Source organism: Triturus cristatus, chromosome 5_2 (assembly GCF_964204655.1).
Source record: "Triturus cristatus chromosome 5_2, aTriCri1.1, whole genome shotgun sequence".
In the NCBI taxonomy this organism is placed as follows: Eukaryota; Metazoa; Chordata; class Amphibia; order Caudata; family Salamandridae; genus Triturus; species Triturus cristatus.
The window spans coordinates 839,255,071-839,272,391 of NC_140588.1; the positions used below are offsets into that span (position 1 = coordinate 839,255,071).

At 42.9% G+C, this 17,321-nt stretch overlaps 1 long non-coding RNA gene across 1 annotated transcript in view; it reads right to left on the reverse strand.

Annotated features, from left to right (window-relative positions):
* LOC146829328 (uncharacterized) overlaps positions 1-17,108 on the reverse strand; it is a 35,730-nt gene extending 18,622 nt beyond the window's left edge. The window contains exons 1-3 of the long non-coding RNA XR_014961957.1: positions 16,523-17,108; positions 8,742-8,882; positions 150-579 (exon numbers count right to left, since the gene is read on the reverse strand). This is a non-coding gene — a long non-coding RNA (uncharacterized LOC146829328). The remainder of the gene's footprint in view (positions 1-149; positions 580-8,741; positions 8,883-16,522) is intronic.
* Positions 17,109-17,321: the final 213 nt, after the last annotated feature.

Below are 17,321 nucleotides of genomic sequence, written 5' to 3' on the forward strand. Positions count from 1 at the left end.
TGTCCTTTCTGCCCCTGACCCACAAATCATGTCCCTAGTATATGTTTTTAATCCTTCTCTTTTTAAATTGTTGAAGTTCAGGAATGAAATGTGATAAATTGTATTTTTATGATGATTTTTAATTATCGAAATAAAAACGAACTGACTACTAATATTTATACCAAATTTACATTCCAAATGTTGCAATCATATCTTACAAAAACAGTCGAATGGCGGAAATGATGTTGTCTTGGTACATTGGGATACAACGATAGTTTTTCTCACGCATTGATAGTCTCAAATAATGAATAGAAATTAGGAGTCCATAACTAATTTGTTACTTCTACGGATGTCTCTTTAGGATAAAATGTATCTCATTCGTGGGACCATTATAAGTTCATCAGGTCGGTATTCGGATTGGCAACAAATCTTCATGTTCAGGGGCATTTGGCATCTCTCCCTGATTTGTCGTCATGATCATGGCTTTTCAGTTCAATGGGAGGGCAAGGTCGCAGTCAGCGCAAAGCCTCCTTTCAAAATTCATCTACTCAAATGCAGGCTGCAGGTGGTAGCCATTTTCTAGCAGGCCACAATGGTCAACTTAAGTAAAAGGAAACACAAAACATAATTACTGCATGGAAATGATTACACAGTGTTATACCCTTATGTGTATGTATTTATCTAGCCATTTGCGACATCAAAAGCCATTAATGCATACTAATTATAAGCGCAAAACACAATAACATCACATAAGCAACATCTATTCTGTCAGTTTGCTCACCAACTTAGTTCACTTATTATTTTAGCCATGCAATAGCATTCCCACGTGTAATTCTTCTGTTAATAAGGTTGGTTAGACAAGACTCGACAAATCTTTAGTAATTACTAATTAATCAGTAGTACTTTTAATAATAACATACGAAAATGAAACAGGTATTTGGTTTTAAAGTAAAAACCCTGCTCCATCAATCCCCCCTTTGGTGATATCTTATCACCACAAAATCAAAAACCCCAAAAATCAATTTAATTTCCCCTTTTGAAGAAATTCAAAATGTCTTCTCGTTTAATTTTAAACCCTTGTTTCCATATCATCTTCTCTCTTAGTTTCTATATACATGCTTTCTCTCAATTCTTCTAATTCTATTTCTTGTGGATCTCTTTCTGGTTTCTTTTGTCTCTTTTTAACATTTTCTCTTGTTATTTTCTTTATATTTCTTCTATATCTACAACACATACACCCTAATCTAAGAATCAATAATGCCACAATTACACACGTTAATGGAAATAATATCTCACCAAAAATGGTACTACCTATTTTAGCTACAAAATTCTTAATAGCAATCATCTTATTAGCCATTTTAGTCCAGATACTTTCAGCTTCCAGTGGTACTAATTCTTCATGCAAATCAGTAATGTTTTTGATATAGACCTTTAGATCTTTGCTTTCGTCAGGAATGTAAGTGCAACAATGTTGAACTTTCAGCATTCCACAGACACCACCCTCTTTTGCCAAAAGAATGTCAAGGGCAAGTCGATTTTGCATCGCCATAGCGCGTAAAGCAACCATTTCAGTATTTACCAAAAGAAAGCCTCCAGCGGTGCTTGTTGACAAGCGATTTACCACTGTTGACAGCTTCCGAATGCCATATGCATTCAATGAAATTCCCACTGCTGGTATTAAAGCTCCAAAAATATCTCCTACAATTTCTGTCCATGTTTCTCTTCTATAGCGTGTTAAGGGATTAGTATGTTCAAGCATCGTCTACTCTATCCATGTGAAAAATCTTTGGAAAGACCAGGCCAACATAACATGTGCCAAACCAATGGTCAGGCAAACGGTAATAAGCCTTGTTCCCACAAATATAATACACTCCCGGAAAAACTGGATCTTCTCCTCCTCTAAATCCCCATCCGGTTGCAATAAAGTATGTATCATGGCACTCACTAGTCCCTATGAAATAATAATCATACTGGGATCTCTTCCTGGTAATGCATAATTTGCCTTTCTGTGGTGCATCTATAGCCATTGTTGGACTGGCTCCATTTTTCAATTCTTTTTCTTTCTCAATATCCCACATTGTTTCACTCATTTTATGCCCTTCTGCTTTCTTATGCATGTTCAATCTTCTTCTCTCAACCATGTCTAGAAAAGTTTTCTCTTCTTCTTTCAAACTGCAGGTTAAATTATTTCTAAAAACTTATTCTAATATTAATTCTCTGGTTTCTAAAAAAATCTCACCTAAAGTGTTAGCTTCTTTAGCAGGATTCAGTTCCTTATTCATAGGCAGTTGCCCAAGAATATTATCTATGTTAGACATATTATAATCTAATTTCCCTAATTGATAAAATATACTAATCAACACACTACATGAAATTCCATACGTAGCCGGAAGATGATGATAAGTCACTCCTTCCGAAACAGAAGCAGGTAATTGCATACAGACGTAGCAATCCCTTACATCCATTGTCTTTACGTATTCATACAGCAATTTTGAAAACACATTGCTAGAAAAATCATTAATTGACCTATCCTTATGTATATATACATTGCTAGTTCTAGTTGGAACTATCTTCTGTGAACTCTTCCCTATGTTAGTCCTGTTCTCAGTATGTCCTTCTAAAGTGTCTATTGTTACTCTAAAAGAGATCAGTAGAGCAAGCACGCTCCAAAGCAGCATTAATAATCCTGTACAGCAGCAGCACATCTTGCACCATCTTTTCAAGAAGGTACATCTACTTTGATTATTCTCAGTGTTAGCCATCTTGTTAATTTGACCGTGTCTTTTGACTTAGCCTCTTCTACTCCACTACCAAACTTTTCAGGGCAGCAAGTACCCACCAGATTATTACAATCTATTAGTTCTTAATTTTACTTCTTCACTTTCTTCTTCAAGTGACTTCTTTGAATGTACTCAATTTGGATTTTCATCACTTTTCACTGTTTCCTCATCATCATCAAACTGTATTAGGTCATGATAATCCGTCTCTTCTCCAATGTCGGACAAGATAACTCTCAGGATTCCCACTGCTTCTTCTTCATCAACCACTTTCAGTAAAGCCTCCTCTGGACTTCCTTGACTGTCTGCCTCTTCTCCTTGTTCAGGCAGTGCCACATCCATCCATTCTGGTGACTTATACTTCTGGTTTGGTTTTCTGATTCTTTTAGTTCCTTCAGATATCTTTGTTTCCTCTTCTTTCGTTAGATTTTGACTTGACACTTCATTCACTTGTTCAGCTTTCGAAGAGTTAACTCGTGTCAGTCGATACCTCAGTCTCTTTATCTTGTTGGGCCAAAGATCTCCTTTAGCATTTCTCTTTTGTCTTCCTTCTTTATTGTTTCTTTCTCCAATCCAAGTTCTCTTTCTCAGAACTCGTCCTCCATGTATCTCATTTTCACTTTCATCAGATTCTGTCTCAGTTGCCTCGTGTTCATCAACAGTTTTCTCTTTTCCAACAACTCCCTTTTCTCCAACAGTCTCTTTTTCCACCAATTGAGATTTCCCTACTTCTGTCCCTCCTCGGGTCTCCGACACGCAATCTTCTTGCTGTCTACTTGTCCCTTCACCTAGCTTGTTGTCGATGTTCCCTACACCTCCTCGGGGTTTTTCCGTAATCTGTCCCTCTCTTTCTTTTTCTGTCCCTTCTTCTTCAAGAATTATCTCAGGTGGAACTTGTCCAATTATCTCATTTGATTCAGGTGTCACTTCTGTTGGAATGTTCTTTTCTTTTCTTTCTTTCTTTTTGTGTTTGTCACTGTCAGTTGGAACTTCAGGCACTTCTTCAGAATCTGGACCCGTCTCAGGAGTTTGTAATGTTCTTTATAGAACTTCTTCCGGTGGGGTGAAAATTTCTCTTGACTCACTTTCCCCACTTTCAGGATTCTTTTTTCTTTTTATGCCTCACTGTCTCCATCATCACTGGAATCTGATTCTTCAAAGTATTCTTTTCCAGTGCCGTCTATTGGATTTGGAACTCTCAGTGTGTGACTTGCATGTATCCAATTTTTCACTCCAGCACACTCCACAGCAGTCGTTGTGGTCAGAATGACTTGTCTTGGCCTTCCCCACCTTGGAACCAGGCAATTTCTCCTTCTGTGGACTTTTATTCTTACCCAGTCCCCTGGGCTCAGATCATGGGCTGGTTTCTTTTCAAGTGTGGTGGCGTCTTCTCCAACCTGGTGAAACACAGAATGAACTGCGTCAGCCAGGCCCTTACAGTAATCCAAAATCATGTCATCAGTTATAGTCATCAGCTTGTTGACTGGTACAAAGTCATGTCTCATAGCACGTCCCATGATAATTTCATGTGGACTCAAACGTGTTGTTCTGTCTGGAGTAGACCTAATTGTCATCAGGACTAGAGGCAAGATATCGGGCCATTTCATTCCTGTGGCCGGGCACATTTTGCCAATTCTGTTTTTGATGGTACCATTCATTTGTTCAACCACACCAGAAGCCTCTGGTCTGTAAGCACAATGTAGCTTCTGCTGTACACTCAATGCTTCACAGATCAAACCCATGATTTCATTATAAAAATGTCCCCCTCTGTCTAATTCAATGCTCACTGGGAACCCATACCTTGGGATGAATTCTCTTAACAGTAACTTGGCCACTGTTATTCCATCATTTCTTCTTGTTGGATATGCCTCCACCCACCTGGAGAACAAACAGACCACCACCAGGACATACCTTAATCTATTGACTTGGGGCATTTCGATGAAGTCAATCTGCATTCTTGTGAAGGGTCCTCCCTCCCTGCCTATAGTTCCTAGGCTCACCACTGTTCTCTTTCCAGGATTGAATTGCTGACATATCAGACATCTCTGACAGAGACTCTCTGCTATCAGCCTGAATTTTGGACTATACCAGGTCTGCTTAAAGGCCCTTATCATAGCATCCCTCCCCAAGTGTCCTTGGCCATGATACATCCTTGCCATTGTTGACAACATGCTATTGGGCATGACTGGTCTTCCATCCCTATAGACCCACACATGGTCTTTTTCCCTTGGTGCACAACCTGCTTTCACCCAATCTTTCATTTCCTCATCTCCTGCCTCATCCTGCAACTGCTTCACTTCCTCCCATGTTCCCACCGCATTAGTAAACATTAAGGAACAAGAAGACATTTCTCTTTCTTTACTCCGATTAATGGAATGATTATTCCTTGCACAGTTTTGTGCTATGTCATTGGCAAATTTGTTCCCAACGGTGACGAAATCATCACCTTGACCATGAGCAGCACATTTTACAACTGCTAGTTCTTTAGGCAGCTGTATCGCCTCTAGCAATTTTCCAACCACTTCAGCATTCTTTATGGGAGTTCCACTTGAGGTCAGGAAACCTCTTTGTAGCCATAGCTGGCCAAAATCATGGACAACTCCGAAGCCATACTGGCTGTCAGTCATCACAGTCACTTTCACATTTCTTCCAATCTTGCAAGCTTTCGTTAGGGCCACCAATTCTGCCACCTGAGCGGATTTAACTCCTTTCAAAGGTGATGCTTCCACAACTCCTGAAACTGTACACACAGCATATGCGGCACTCAGTGTTCCTTTGTCGTAAATAAAATTACGCACTCTTAATTTCTTTATCAATATGATCATGCATGAAGTAAGAGGCTGAGTCCGTGGTGTCAGGTTCAAAAGGGCTTTATTCAAATAACTCGAGTTATAGGGAGAATAGTTCCATCACCACAAGGGATCAGGACTAGGATTCTCAAAAAGATATTCTTAATATTCTCATACTTTATTCACAGAGTACAGTATATATATGTTTGTAATAATATACGTAAGCAGGAATGCTTCAGGCGGAGCAAGAGAGAATGAGATAAGAGCATGTGGGTGTGTAAGTAGGCGTGAAGGTGGGCGTCCACTTGATGATAATAGGTAAGTGTCATAGGTGGGTGGATGCCTGGAGGGGGTTGCGTGATCAGCTGGAACTTTACTGGAACTTTGCCTTACTTGTGCTCAACTCGAGCATGACGTGTAACGGACGTGTGAAAGGTTACTATGCAACTGGGGAGTCTGTAGTCTAGAAGTGAGGCCTTCGGTGTCAGGGCGACCAGCACATCTTGTATTATCTGGTATCTAAAGTCTGGAGCAGGGACTGATTTGTGACATAGGTTGCCCATCACCAAGGGCCAATGTGGCATTTATTTCTTCGTTCACTGCTGAAGTCTTACATGGGGGCTATGGGCTTTTCACTGACGTGAGCTTTGTAATCGCACGAAAAAGAGACAGGCAGGCTAGGCTTTCTCCTTTGCAGATGGGTCATGTTTATCCCTCCTTCTCCAGGCAGGAATGTGGTTTCGGTAGGAGTAAGCAGATAACCGTGCTCAATACTGTCTCGGACAGGGCCCCTTTGGCTGAGGCCCAAGTGTGCAAGGCCAAGGATACGCAGCTACAGCTTTCAAAGCGTTCTGAGGCCTGAAACCTCTTTTCGGCTCTGGCTGAGCCACAATAATGGAAATGCGGGAAAACATGATGCAAAACGTGTAGGCCTCAGAGCAGAATTGTCGTTTCTCTCATGGGAGACTGGATTATGGCAGGCCACATTATAGCATAAGCATCATGATAGGCAGGCCATGGAGGGGAAATACATAGGTTACATGTATGTGCACATGAGTGGTGGGGAACACACGGGGACACATAGGCCTTATAATATTTTATTTTCCTCACCTTCATCCGTTCTCAAGCAAGATCCATCCACAAACAACACATGATCACTCTCAGGCAGTGGCAGATCTCTTATGTCTGGTCTTGGTTTTGTACAGTAATCAAGCACATCCAGGCAGTCATGATCAACTTCATTCCTTACTCCCACACATTCAGCATCAGGCAACAGTGTCGCTGGATTCACATTCACACATCTCTCAAGGCTCACATTTGTTGCACCAAGAATGACTCTCATATTTAGTCAGCCGACTATGAGACATGAACTGTGTCCGGCTCCTTGTTAAAAGGATTGCCACATCATGAGGTACAAATACCCTTACAGGATATCCCATTATGATTCCCTCACTTTGTTCAGACTTCTGCATGTAGCAGCTACTGCTTTCAGGCAACCTGGTAAACCCACAGCTACTGGGTCAAGTGTTGATGAGAAGTATGCAATTGGCCTTCTCAGACGTCCATGTTTCTGGATTAACAATGAAAGTGCACATCCATTTCTCTCACTACAGTACAGCTCAAATTCTTTTTCGTAATCTGGCATTCCTAGGGCAGGAGCTTCACGTAGCCTGTTCTTTAACACTTTAAATGCTGCCATTTCTTCTGGGTTTAATTCCAATGGGTCTTTCACCTCACTTTTTGTCAATTTAATCAGTGGCTTGGCAATCAGGGAAAAGTTACTTATCCACTGATGACAGGAACCAACCATCCCCAGGAACATTCTTACTTCTCTTTGTGTCATTGGGGCTCTCATCCCTCTGATGATTTTAATCCTGTCAATTGTCACTTTCCTCAGGCCTTTCTCAATATTATGTCCCAAATACTGGACTTCTTTTTTGCAGAATTGCAATTTGGCTGGAGATACCTTTAATCCTCCATCTGCCAAGTGATTCAGTAAAGCAATGGTGTCTACTTCACAGGCTTCACGTGTTTTTGATGCCACAAGCAGGTCATCAATGTATTGGACCAAAACTGAATTTTCAGGCATTGTTAGACTCTCCAGAGATTTCTTCAGCAATTGATTAAATATCGAAGGGCTCTCTGTATACCCTTGTGGAATTCGACACCATGCCAAAATTCGCTCTCCAAATCTAAATGAAAAAATTGGCTGGCTGTCATGATGCAACGGGATTGAAAAGAAAGCATGGCACAAATCAATTACTGTATACCATTCTGCATCATGGGGAATCTGATACAAAATCACTGATGGAGTTGGCACAATGGGACAGCATGACACATCAATCTTGTTAATTTTCCTCAAATCCTGTACTATTCTGAACTTTCCATTGGGTTTCTTCAGTCCCATTATTGGTGAATTACAAGGGCTGCTCAATATTTCTCTTAACACCCCCTGCTGGATCATTTTCTCAATTATGGGTGTTATTCCCTCAATTATTTCAGGTGTCAGTCTGCATTGTGGAATGTTTGGGTAAACCACTCCCTCTTTTACGGTAATTTTTACTGAATCTACATTTCTCATCAGGCCCACATCTTCTCCAGTAAAATCCCAAACTGCTGCTTTTACTGTCTGTTTTAATTCTGGGGGTAATGCATCTGGATTAAACACAGCATATGTTCCCATAGCCTCATATTCCCTGTTATCCATGGTCATTCTGTATAGGACATCCTCATCTGGTGTTTCAAAGGTTATTCCATCTGGAGTAAAGAAAATAGTGCAATTCATCTTGCACAGCAGGTCCCTGCCTAGCAAGTTCACAGGACTAGTGTCACACACCACAAATCGGTGCATTTCTGAAAATTTCCCTATTCTAACCCTTACTCGTTCAGTAAGATGAGTTTTGATCTGTGTGTTGGACAAACCAACTACTTGGATTGCTTCATCCGAGAGAGGAAGATTCTTTATATCAGCTGACCTGACAGTTGATCTCGTAGCTCCTGTGTCAACTAGAAAAGTAACACTCTCACCATTGATTTTTCCATCTACAAACGGTCCTACCTGGTCTACTTCTAGAGTTGCGCCAAGTACGCACTCTTCCTCCTCTCTTCGGCACCGTCAGAATTCTCCCTCAGAATCACTTCCCTCATTCCTTAGCCAATATTGTGACACAGCGCTTGCGCGTTTTGCCTTGTTTACCTGCTCTTCATCGTAGAACCCCGAATCTTGGCTGTACTTCTGGGATCCTCCTCTTTGTGGCAAGGGTGGTTTTGGCACCTGATTCTGCTGTTTAACAGCCTTCTGCTGTTGCTGATGCTGACCACACCCCTCACTCTGCACCTGTGAATTCAATGATGGATTGTCATCATTAGTAGACGGTGGATTCTTACACTCGGATTTCCAGTGCCCTAATTTTCCACAGTTGTGGCAGGGAAACCTTTTCTTTGCTTCCTCAATATTACCTTTCCCTTTTCCTGGGCCAAACCTGGGTTTATTTCCTGGGTTATTTGCTTGTTCAACCAACTGAGCTTCCTGTCTTTCTGCAACTTTCACCTGTGCCCACATTGCCTTTTCCTTGAGTTTCCTTTGCTTTGCCTCAATTTCATCACTGAAGTATTTTGCATGTCTCAGGATCTCATCAATCTTTTTGCTCTGCCAGTCTACGGTATGCTGCCTTATCATTTCACTGATTTCAGGTCGCAAACCATACACAAATCTATATACAAAATGGCTCAGATCCTTGTCACCCAAATGTTCCTCTCCACTGAACTGTTTGAAAGCCAAAGGCAAGCCCGTCTGCGCCCGTCCGCGCTCGTATCGCGCTCAGCGCCGGACACGCTGCTCATCATCCTCCCCAGGGGAGAAAAATCTGGTCGAGAGACCAACTGCTCGATCTGTCCAATTCTAATTGTGAAAGGCCTACTTGCTTTTCACTGGACAGGCTGTCGACAATGGGTGGAAGACCCTTCGAGACACAGTGTGAATCCTGTAAGTTCAACCTGTCTACATCGGCCCTAATAAAAACGTTTGACACTACTAAACAGCCAAGTGCCAATACCCTGGGTATTGTCTATGATGAACATTCATTGAAAGCAGCTCTGTTAAACTGCAGATCCCTGCCCAAGCATGCCGCAGAAATCTGTCTGCTTCTAAAAACCTCAAGTTTGGATCTGCTATTTTTGACTGAAACTTGGCTGCGAGAAGGGTCAAACCCGGACATCTTTCTGGCCATTCCCATGGGGTATACAATGGTTACAGCCAACAGAGCTGACAACAGACTTGGGGAAGGTCTGGCAATAATTCTGAAAGAGGAGTGGGAAATTTCATATAAGAAAATAGAAGAGCTGGGTCTTATAGAGGCCTTGTCCTTCCAAATTAAATTCACCAAAAATCTTTTGATGGCAGGACTTCTGATCTACAGACCCCCTAGCACTGCGACTTCGTACTGGCCGCTACTATTTGATTGCATCGCCAACCTATCATTACGTTATTCCAACTAGACTGTGCTAGGAGATTTTAACGTACATATGGACCTGGCTAACTGCCCCTCTGCCTCCCTAGTAGGCGATGCGCTAAAAAGTCTAAATTTGGTGCAAAGAGTACAATCTCCTACTCATGCTGCTGGACACACCTTAGGCCTTATCTTCACTAATGACAGGGCCATCATAGTGGAAAAGCCTTTACCAGTTTCCTGGTCGGACCACATGCTGGTCACGTTCAAGTTGGGACTGAAGTGCCCTGCTAAGCACTGTGGACCAACCATAGAAAACAGAAGAAACTGGAGGAAAGTAACTCCTGACTCAATGAGCAGTGAACTAGCTAATACTATTCCAACCCCTTCCGGAAACCCCACTCGAGATGCCTCCCTTTTTAATGGATGGCTGACATCAGCCCTGGACAAGATAGCCCCGATTAGACCTTGCAAAGTGCCTAGGAGTAGGCCATCGGCACCATGGTTTAATACTGAACTCCGAATGGAAAAAAGTCATTGCAAAAAGCTGGAGCGTATTTGGAGAAAAAACTATGAAACCTCAGCTAAAGAGATCTACAAGGCGGCACTGAGGAAATTTCACACCCTCAAACGTAAAACTATGAGAGACTTTATGGCTAAACAAATAGTGGAGGCAGAAAACTCTCCAAGAGAGATCTTTAAGATAGTGGAGAGTTTCCTGAAACCACAGTCTCTAAATAGTACTGTCCCGACGTCTCTGCCGTTGTGTGAAGAATTAGCTTCATTCTTCCACGACAAGATTATGGCCATTTACTCTACCTTCCCTACTATTGGCAAGCAGGCTGTGCCTCTGGATGGCCTTTCAGGTAAATGGTCAGACTTCCGTTGGTTTGAGAAGGACGCCTCCCTAAGGGATTTAATGAAAGTTAAGTCTGGATGCCCTGCCGATCCTTGCCCGGCCAGAGTTCTCAAACACCTAGCCCCTGTAGTTAACAACGGGCTGAACAATGTTTGGAACACCTCCCTGGAAACGGGAATCTTCCCTACTGAATGGAAGAAAGCCTTTGTCCATCCTATCCTTAAAAAAGAGGACGCTGATCCTACAGAGCCGAAAGATTTCAGACCGAACTCTCTGCTCCCTGCCCCAGCTAAAATTCTGGAAAAAGAGGTCCAGAGGCAGCTGTCAGATTTTTTAGAATCTAATAATCACCTGCATGACTCACAGTCGGGTTTTAGGGCAGGTTACAGCACCGAGACAGCTCTTCTAGAGGTGGCAGAGTCAATCCGCGAGACAATGGATACTGGAAACTGCGCCATGCTTGTGCTGCTCGATCTTTCGGCAGCTTTTGACACGGTCTCCCATAAGATCCTGCTTAACAGGCTCCACTCACTAGGAGTTACGGGGACCGTGCTACGTTGGTTCCAGTCGTTTCTGGAAGACAGATCTCAACAAGTCTTCCTACACCCCCATGTTTCCAGCTCTAGGAAACTGCTACAAGGGGTCCCACAGGGATCCGCCTTGAGTCCATCTTTGTTTAATGTGTATTTGGCCCCTCTGGCATCTATCGTGGAAGGCTGGGGTGTTCGTGCTGTTTCGTATGCTGACGACACTCAACTTATCTTTTCCTTTAAAGAGCAGAGTGAGAATGCCTTCACCAATTTCAGGCAGTGTCTTCTGAACATTTCATCCTGGATGTCGGATAACTGCCTGAAACTTAACACTGATAAGACCGAGATATTATTTTTTAACCAGCCTCTCCCCCCTCAATCTGAGCTTTGGTGGCCAGCAGAATTAAATCCTCCACCAATTCCGGTCAACTCAGCCAGGAATCTGGGTTTTAGATTTGATACCCAACTAACAGGCAAGGCCCAAATATCTCACATATCCTCGCAGTGCTTCTGGAAACTGAAGGCACTGCGCAGATGTCTCCACTTCCTTCCTATGGAATGCAGGAAGACGGTGGTCTATGCGCTCATCACCTCTCAGCTGGATTATGCTAACAGCCTCTTCATTGGTCTCCCTGACTATCTTATGAGGAGACTTCAAAGGATCCAAAATGCTGCTGCCAGACTTATTAGAAATGCACCCCTACGTTATCACATTATCCCCCATCTGCAAAGCCTACATTGGCTGCCGGTGAAGAAGAGAGTGATGTTCAAGGTTCTGGCCCTAGCCCACAAAGCGCTTAGAGAGGTTGGCCCTCTCTATCTGAGACGTAGGCTCCAAAAATACCAGAACGCTAGAACTCTTAGATCTAGCAACATGAACCTCCTAGCCATTCCACGCTTTAGAAAAGCAAGGCTGGGAGGGCGTGCCTTCTCTGTAAGAACGGCCACGCTATGGAATATGATGCCTAACTCCCTGCGTCAGATAAAGGCGGAACTACCTTTTAGGAAGGCCCTTAAAACGTGGTTGTTTGGCCTCCCTTGTACCGTCTAACACTTTAGGCCTCCCTCCTGGCCTCTCCCCCCTCACTGGATGATGCTAGCGCCGGGACACCTCCGTTGGAGGTAGCTGTCGTGCTTTACAAATGCTAATAATAATAATAATAATAATAATAATAATAATAATTTCATAGTAAGCATGGACTGATTCTTTCACTTCTTGATGTGTTCGATCTATTTTAACCCAGTCTGTTTCTTTGGGGGGTATCTCATTTTTCAGGAAAGCCAATACCTGCTCATACTTTTTCATAACCTCTGGTCTGGAGCTCCTGTCTTTGGATCTCTCAGATATTCTTTAGTGGGCCAGTCTATGACTATCTTACATTCAGCCCACAGGTCTGCTTGTACAATTATGTCAAACAGACTATTCAGGTCGTTCCACAGCACTTTTGACAATTTCACAAACCTGTCAACCTGTCTATACCACTCGACGGGCTTCTCTCTTAGTCGAGGGAAATCATTTGTAAATGACAAAATATCTTGTCTGGTCCATGGGACATGTACGTACCCTCCTCCTGGAATCTCTCTCATGGGATAAGCTGTCACTGCTTTCTCCTTTTCTTTCATAGGGAATGTTGAGTATGTTCTGTCTGCTGCATCCTCTCGCTTTCTATACCATCTATCTTTCCATCTCTCCACATCTCCCCATTTTCTCAGCAAAGCAATCATCTCCTTAATCTGCCCTGTTCGGCCTGCATTATTCAGATTCTCAATGTCCTTATCTGTAAAATCCACTCGGTAAGGCTTTTGTAAAGCTTTTACCTTCTCCATGTCGATCCCCATTTCACTGGCTATTCCTTTTAACCTGTCATGTATGTTCTTTGCTCTCCATGTGATACTTTTGCACAGGAAGAGAATCTCCCCTTCCTGATAATTTTTTCAGCGTTTCTGTAGGGATTGTTCCTACAATCAGCTCCTCCATTTCCATACGTAGCCTAGCTACATCAATTCCCTGGGATTCCTTTTCTTTCCTCTGCAAAGCTTTCAGCCAATCATTCAAATCTTCCGCAGTTATCCCTGCGGATTTTTCTGCACCCCCTGGTTCTGTTACTCTTTGTGGTTCTAAGATCGATCCTCCAATCATTCTGTTCCCTTCCATACAACCGGAATTCAAACCTGAGTTAGTCTGCAGATTCAACTCTCCTCCACATATGGTATGTCTCCACTGATATTCTCCTGCTCTCCACTGATTTTCTCCCGTTCTCATTTCTGTCTGCTCTGGAGGAACAATCAATCTGTTGGCTATATATGGAACTGTCAGACCACTTTCACCAACCCTCTGCTTATCGAAAACAGGCATAACCGGACCTATTGTTACAGGCACTGTAACTGCTTCAAGATTTTTAGTCAGCTCTCTGATTTTCTCTGTCAATTCAAATGTGGTTCTTGCTAGTTCTCTGGTCTTTTCATCCTCAATGTCATTCTCCCTTTCTCTTTCTCTTTCTCTCTCTCTTTCCCTTTCTCTTTCTCTCTCTCTCTCTCTTTCCGCAAGAGAACTACTGCTTTTCAACTCAGGGGTCATAACTTCTGTCTTTATAATCCGCAGGGTGTCTCTCATTGGGGTAACTGCTGTTCCTACCTCTGGTTCTCGTCTATACGGGGGTGGTCTTTTGTAGAACATGTCATCTAAGACATCGTCATCAGACTCATTCGCCCCATACCTCCTTGTTTCTACATTATGTTCTTTTTCTGTACACTTTCTCCCTTCTGTCTCCTCTGCAGTTCTCACAGGATATAATCCCTCAGTCATGCTGGCATCTCGCCATATTCTCATCCGATCATGATGAGTTTTGCGATCATACTTTCGCCCAAACATATACCTGTAATTTCCTCCACTCCTCTGCTTTTCTCGCTCATGCACTTCATCTTCCCATTCAGTCAATGCCTCAAACTGCGTTGGCCTAGGCCGAGGCTCTAGGCTCATCATCCTCTCCCGTAAGTTCCTCATTATGGCCAGATTAAATGAGCCATGTTCTTGAAAGCTAAAACTCCATCCTCTTTAGTATACTTTACCGAGTTATCTAACCAAATACAGGTATAATACCCATATTTCGCAACCATGAAGGATGCGGGGGTTCTTATCGGAGGAAGTAACTGTCCTTCCCTAGTCACAATATCCTTATCCTTGTCAAACCAGTTCTTAACCTTACTAAACAAGGATTTATTTTTCTTTTCCTCAGCGTGGTAATACATTTTCTTATTTTCCGCAACCCTTTTGTCTTTACTACAACTGTACGATCTCCTGTCCAATTGCAGCGCGACTCACACTAACGCACCAATCCTGGAGCGTCTACGTCACTGACTCAGTCCACTAATCCCAGCGCGACTCACATTAACGCACCAATCCTGGAGCGTCTACGTCACCCTGTATGTCTCCCAATCCTTGCGCGGCGTACACTAGCACACCAATCACCGTGCTTCCACCGTTCCAACCCACCGTCCAATCACAGCGCGGTCTTCCTGACATCAGCAGTCGCTGCAGCAGCTTCTGCTCCTGACTCCTGTCTCTCTCGTCTACCCCTCCTTTACAAAACTACTCGGTAGACTTTGTTTCAATTTCTACGAGTCTGTTAGTTACAACATACAAACATCTCCATTGTCTGCTTCGCTAGCCACAGAACAGCAAAAGACCTTTCCCACGAGAACAGAGAACAGTCTGTCCTACTACAGAATTATATCATACGTTAACAAAGCAGCGCTTACCTCTGCTCTGTCCTTCTAACAAGCTCAGAGAATACCTATTACCTTTCTAGTGATAAGCGTTATCAGAATGCCATAAGGACCCCTGATACCTAAGACCAGAACTTCACAGATACCCTTCGCTATCATATACACTTCTCTTACACAGAAAATATGTTTCTAATGGCAACACACGGCGATGCTACCTCATCGAACCCAGACAATGCGACACGCAACTTCAATTGTCACACATTTTCCCCTGTCTTCATACAGGGCCAACAATCCCGCCTCTTCCGAGAGCAGCACTCCCTCTGCCCTACTACGGAACTGTCACCGACTTCCTACGTCCCAGAAGCCGTACACACTACATAAAACTCAATACGACTTCAATATACAGTGTTAGTACAAACATCAATATCAATCAATAATCAATAAGCTTATGTACACGCAAATTCACCAGATCAAGACAATAGTTAACCATCATTCTGCTACCAAGAAACTGGTGCAGATCGGAGCTTCCGAATCCCCTCTACTTCCACGGACGGAGTGATTTCGCAGTCACACGCACACACATCACACGCTGGTGGGGCCCATAACACCAACATTCATCCTATCACTCTATCCGTGCCATGTATAAGGGCAGACACTTTTCTGTACTTAACCAATCTGCATATACCTTGAGGTCAATGGCATCAACTAGTTGCTATAGATTTGGTGAAACATCATATTACACTATGGGCCTCATTTATGAAAAGTGATGCGTCACTTTTCACTGCGCCCTCCCTGCGACTCCAATGATGCGTCATATTTACAGTATGACGCATCATGTCGCAAGGAGTCACAGATACGTCAGTATTTCTGACGTATCTGTAGGCGCAAAAGTGACGCATTGCTGGAGTGTGTCACAAAAGTGACGCAACTCCAGCAATGTGTCCTTTCACATGGGGCAAGCCCCATGTGAAAGGGCCTGCGTCAGTCTTACGCCTGCTGTGAGGCAGGCGCAAGATATTGACGCATTTGCACCCTAGAAGTGGCGCAGTGAAATCTCGTAGATTTCACAGCGTCACTTCTACGATGCTTACTTACGTGGGAACGCCCACCCTGCATACATTATACCTGACGCAGGTATAATGTAGCGCAGGGGTTTACAAAGTGACGCATCTAGGTAGAAGCGTCACTTTGTAAATATGGCGCATCGTGGTGCATGTTTTACGCCACTGGTGCGTCACAAAAAGTGACGCACCGGTGGCGCAAAAGTGACGCAGGGGCTCATAAATGAGCCCCTAAATATTCAATAAACATGACAATAAAATAACCACCCGACACAGTAATTCAAACAGAATATTGTTTATCTAAAATTGTAAGAAAAGCCAATTAAATGCAAGTTTATTTCTCTCATATTTACCTATTCTGGCTAAAAGTCGTTTTCTAAGTCAGAACCCGTCCTCAGCAAAATAGTTAGAGTTTCTAGCCGTAATGTAGAGTCACCGTCCTCTCCGTCAGCATCGGGACCTCTGATCATCAGTTTGGGAAGAAGTGGCACTAGACCTCTCTAGTCTACTAATATTTATACCAAATTTACATTCCAAATGTTGCAATCATATCTTACAAAAACAGTCGAATGGCGGAAATTATGTCGTCTTGGTACATTGGCATACAACGATAGTTTTTCTCACGCATTGATAGTCTCAAATAATGAATAGAAATTAGGAGTCCATAACTAATTTGTTACTTCTACGGATGTCTCTTTAGGATAAAATGTATCTCATTCGTGGGACCATTATAAGGTCATCAGGACGGTATTCGGATTTGCAACAAATCTTCATGTTCAGGGGCATTTGGCATCTCTCCCGGATTTGTCGTCATGATCATGGCTTTTCAGTTCAATGGGAGGGCAAGGTCGCAGTCAGCGCAAAGCCTCCTTTCAAAATGTATCTACTCAAATGCAGGCTGCAGGTGGTAGCCATTTTCTAGCAGGCCACAATGGTCAACTTAAGTAAAAGGAAACACAAAACATAATTACTGCATGGAAATGATTACACAGTGTTATACCCTTATGTGTATGTATTTATCTAGCCATTTGCGACATCAAAAGCCATTAATGCATACTAATTATAAGCGCAAAACACAATAACATCACATAAGCAACATCTATTCTGTCAGTTTGCTCACCAACTTAGTTCACTTATTATTTTAGCCATGCA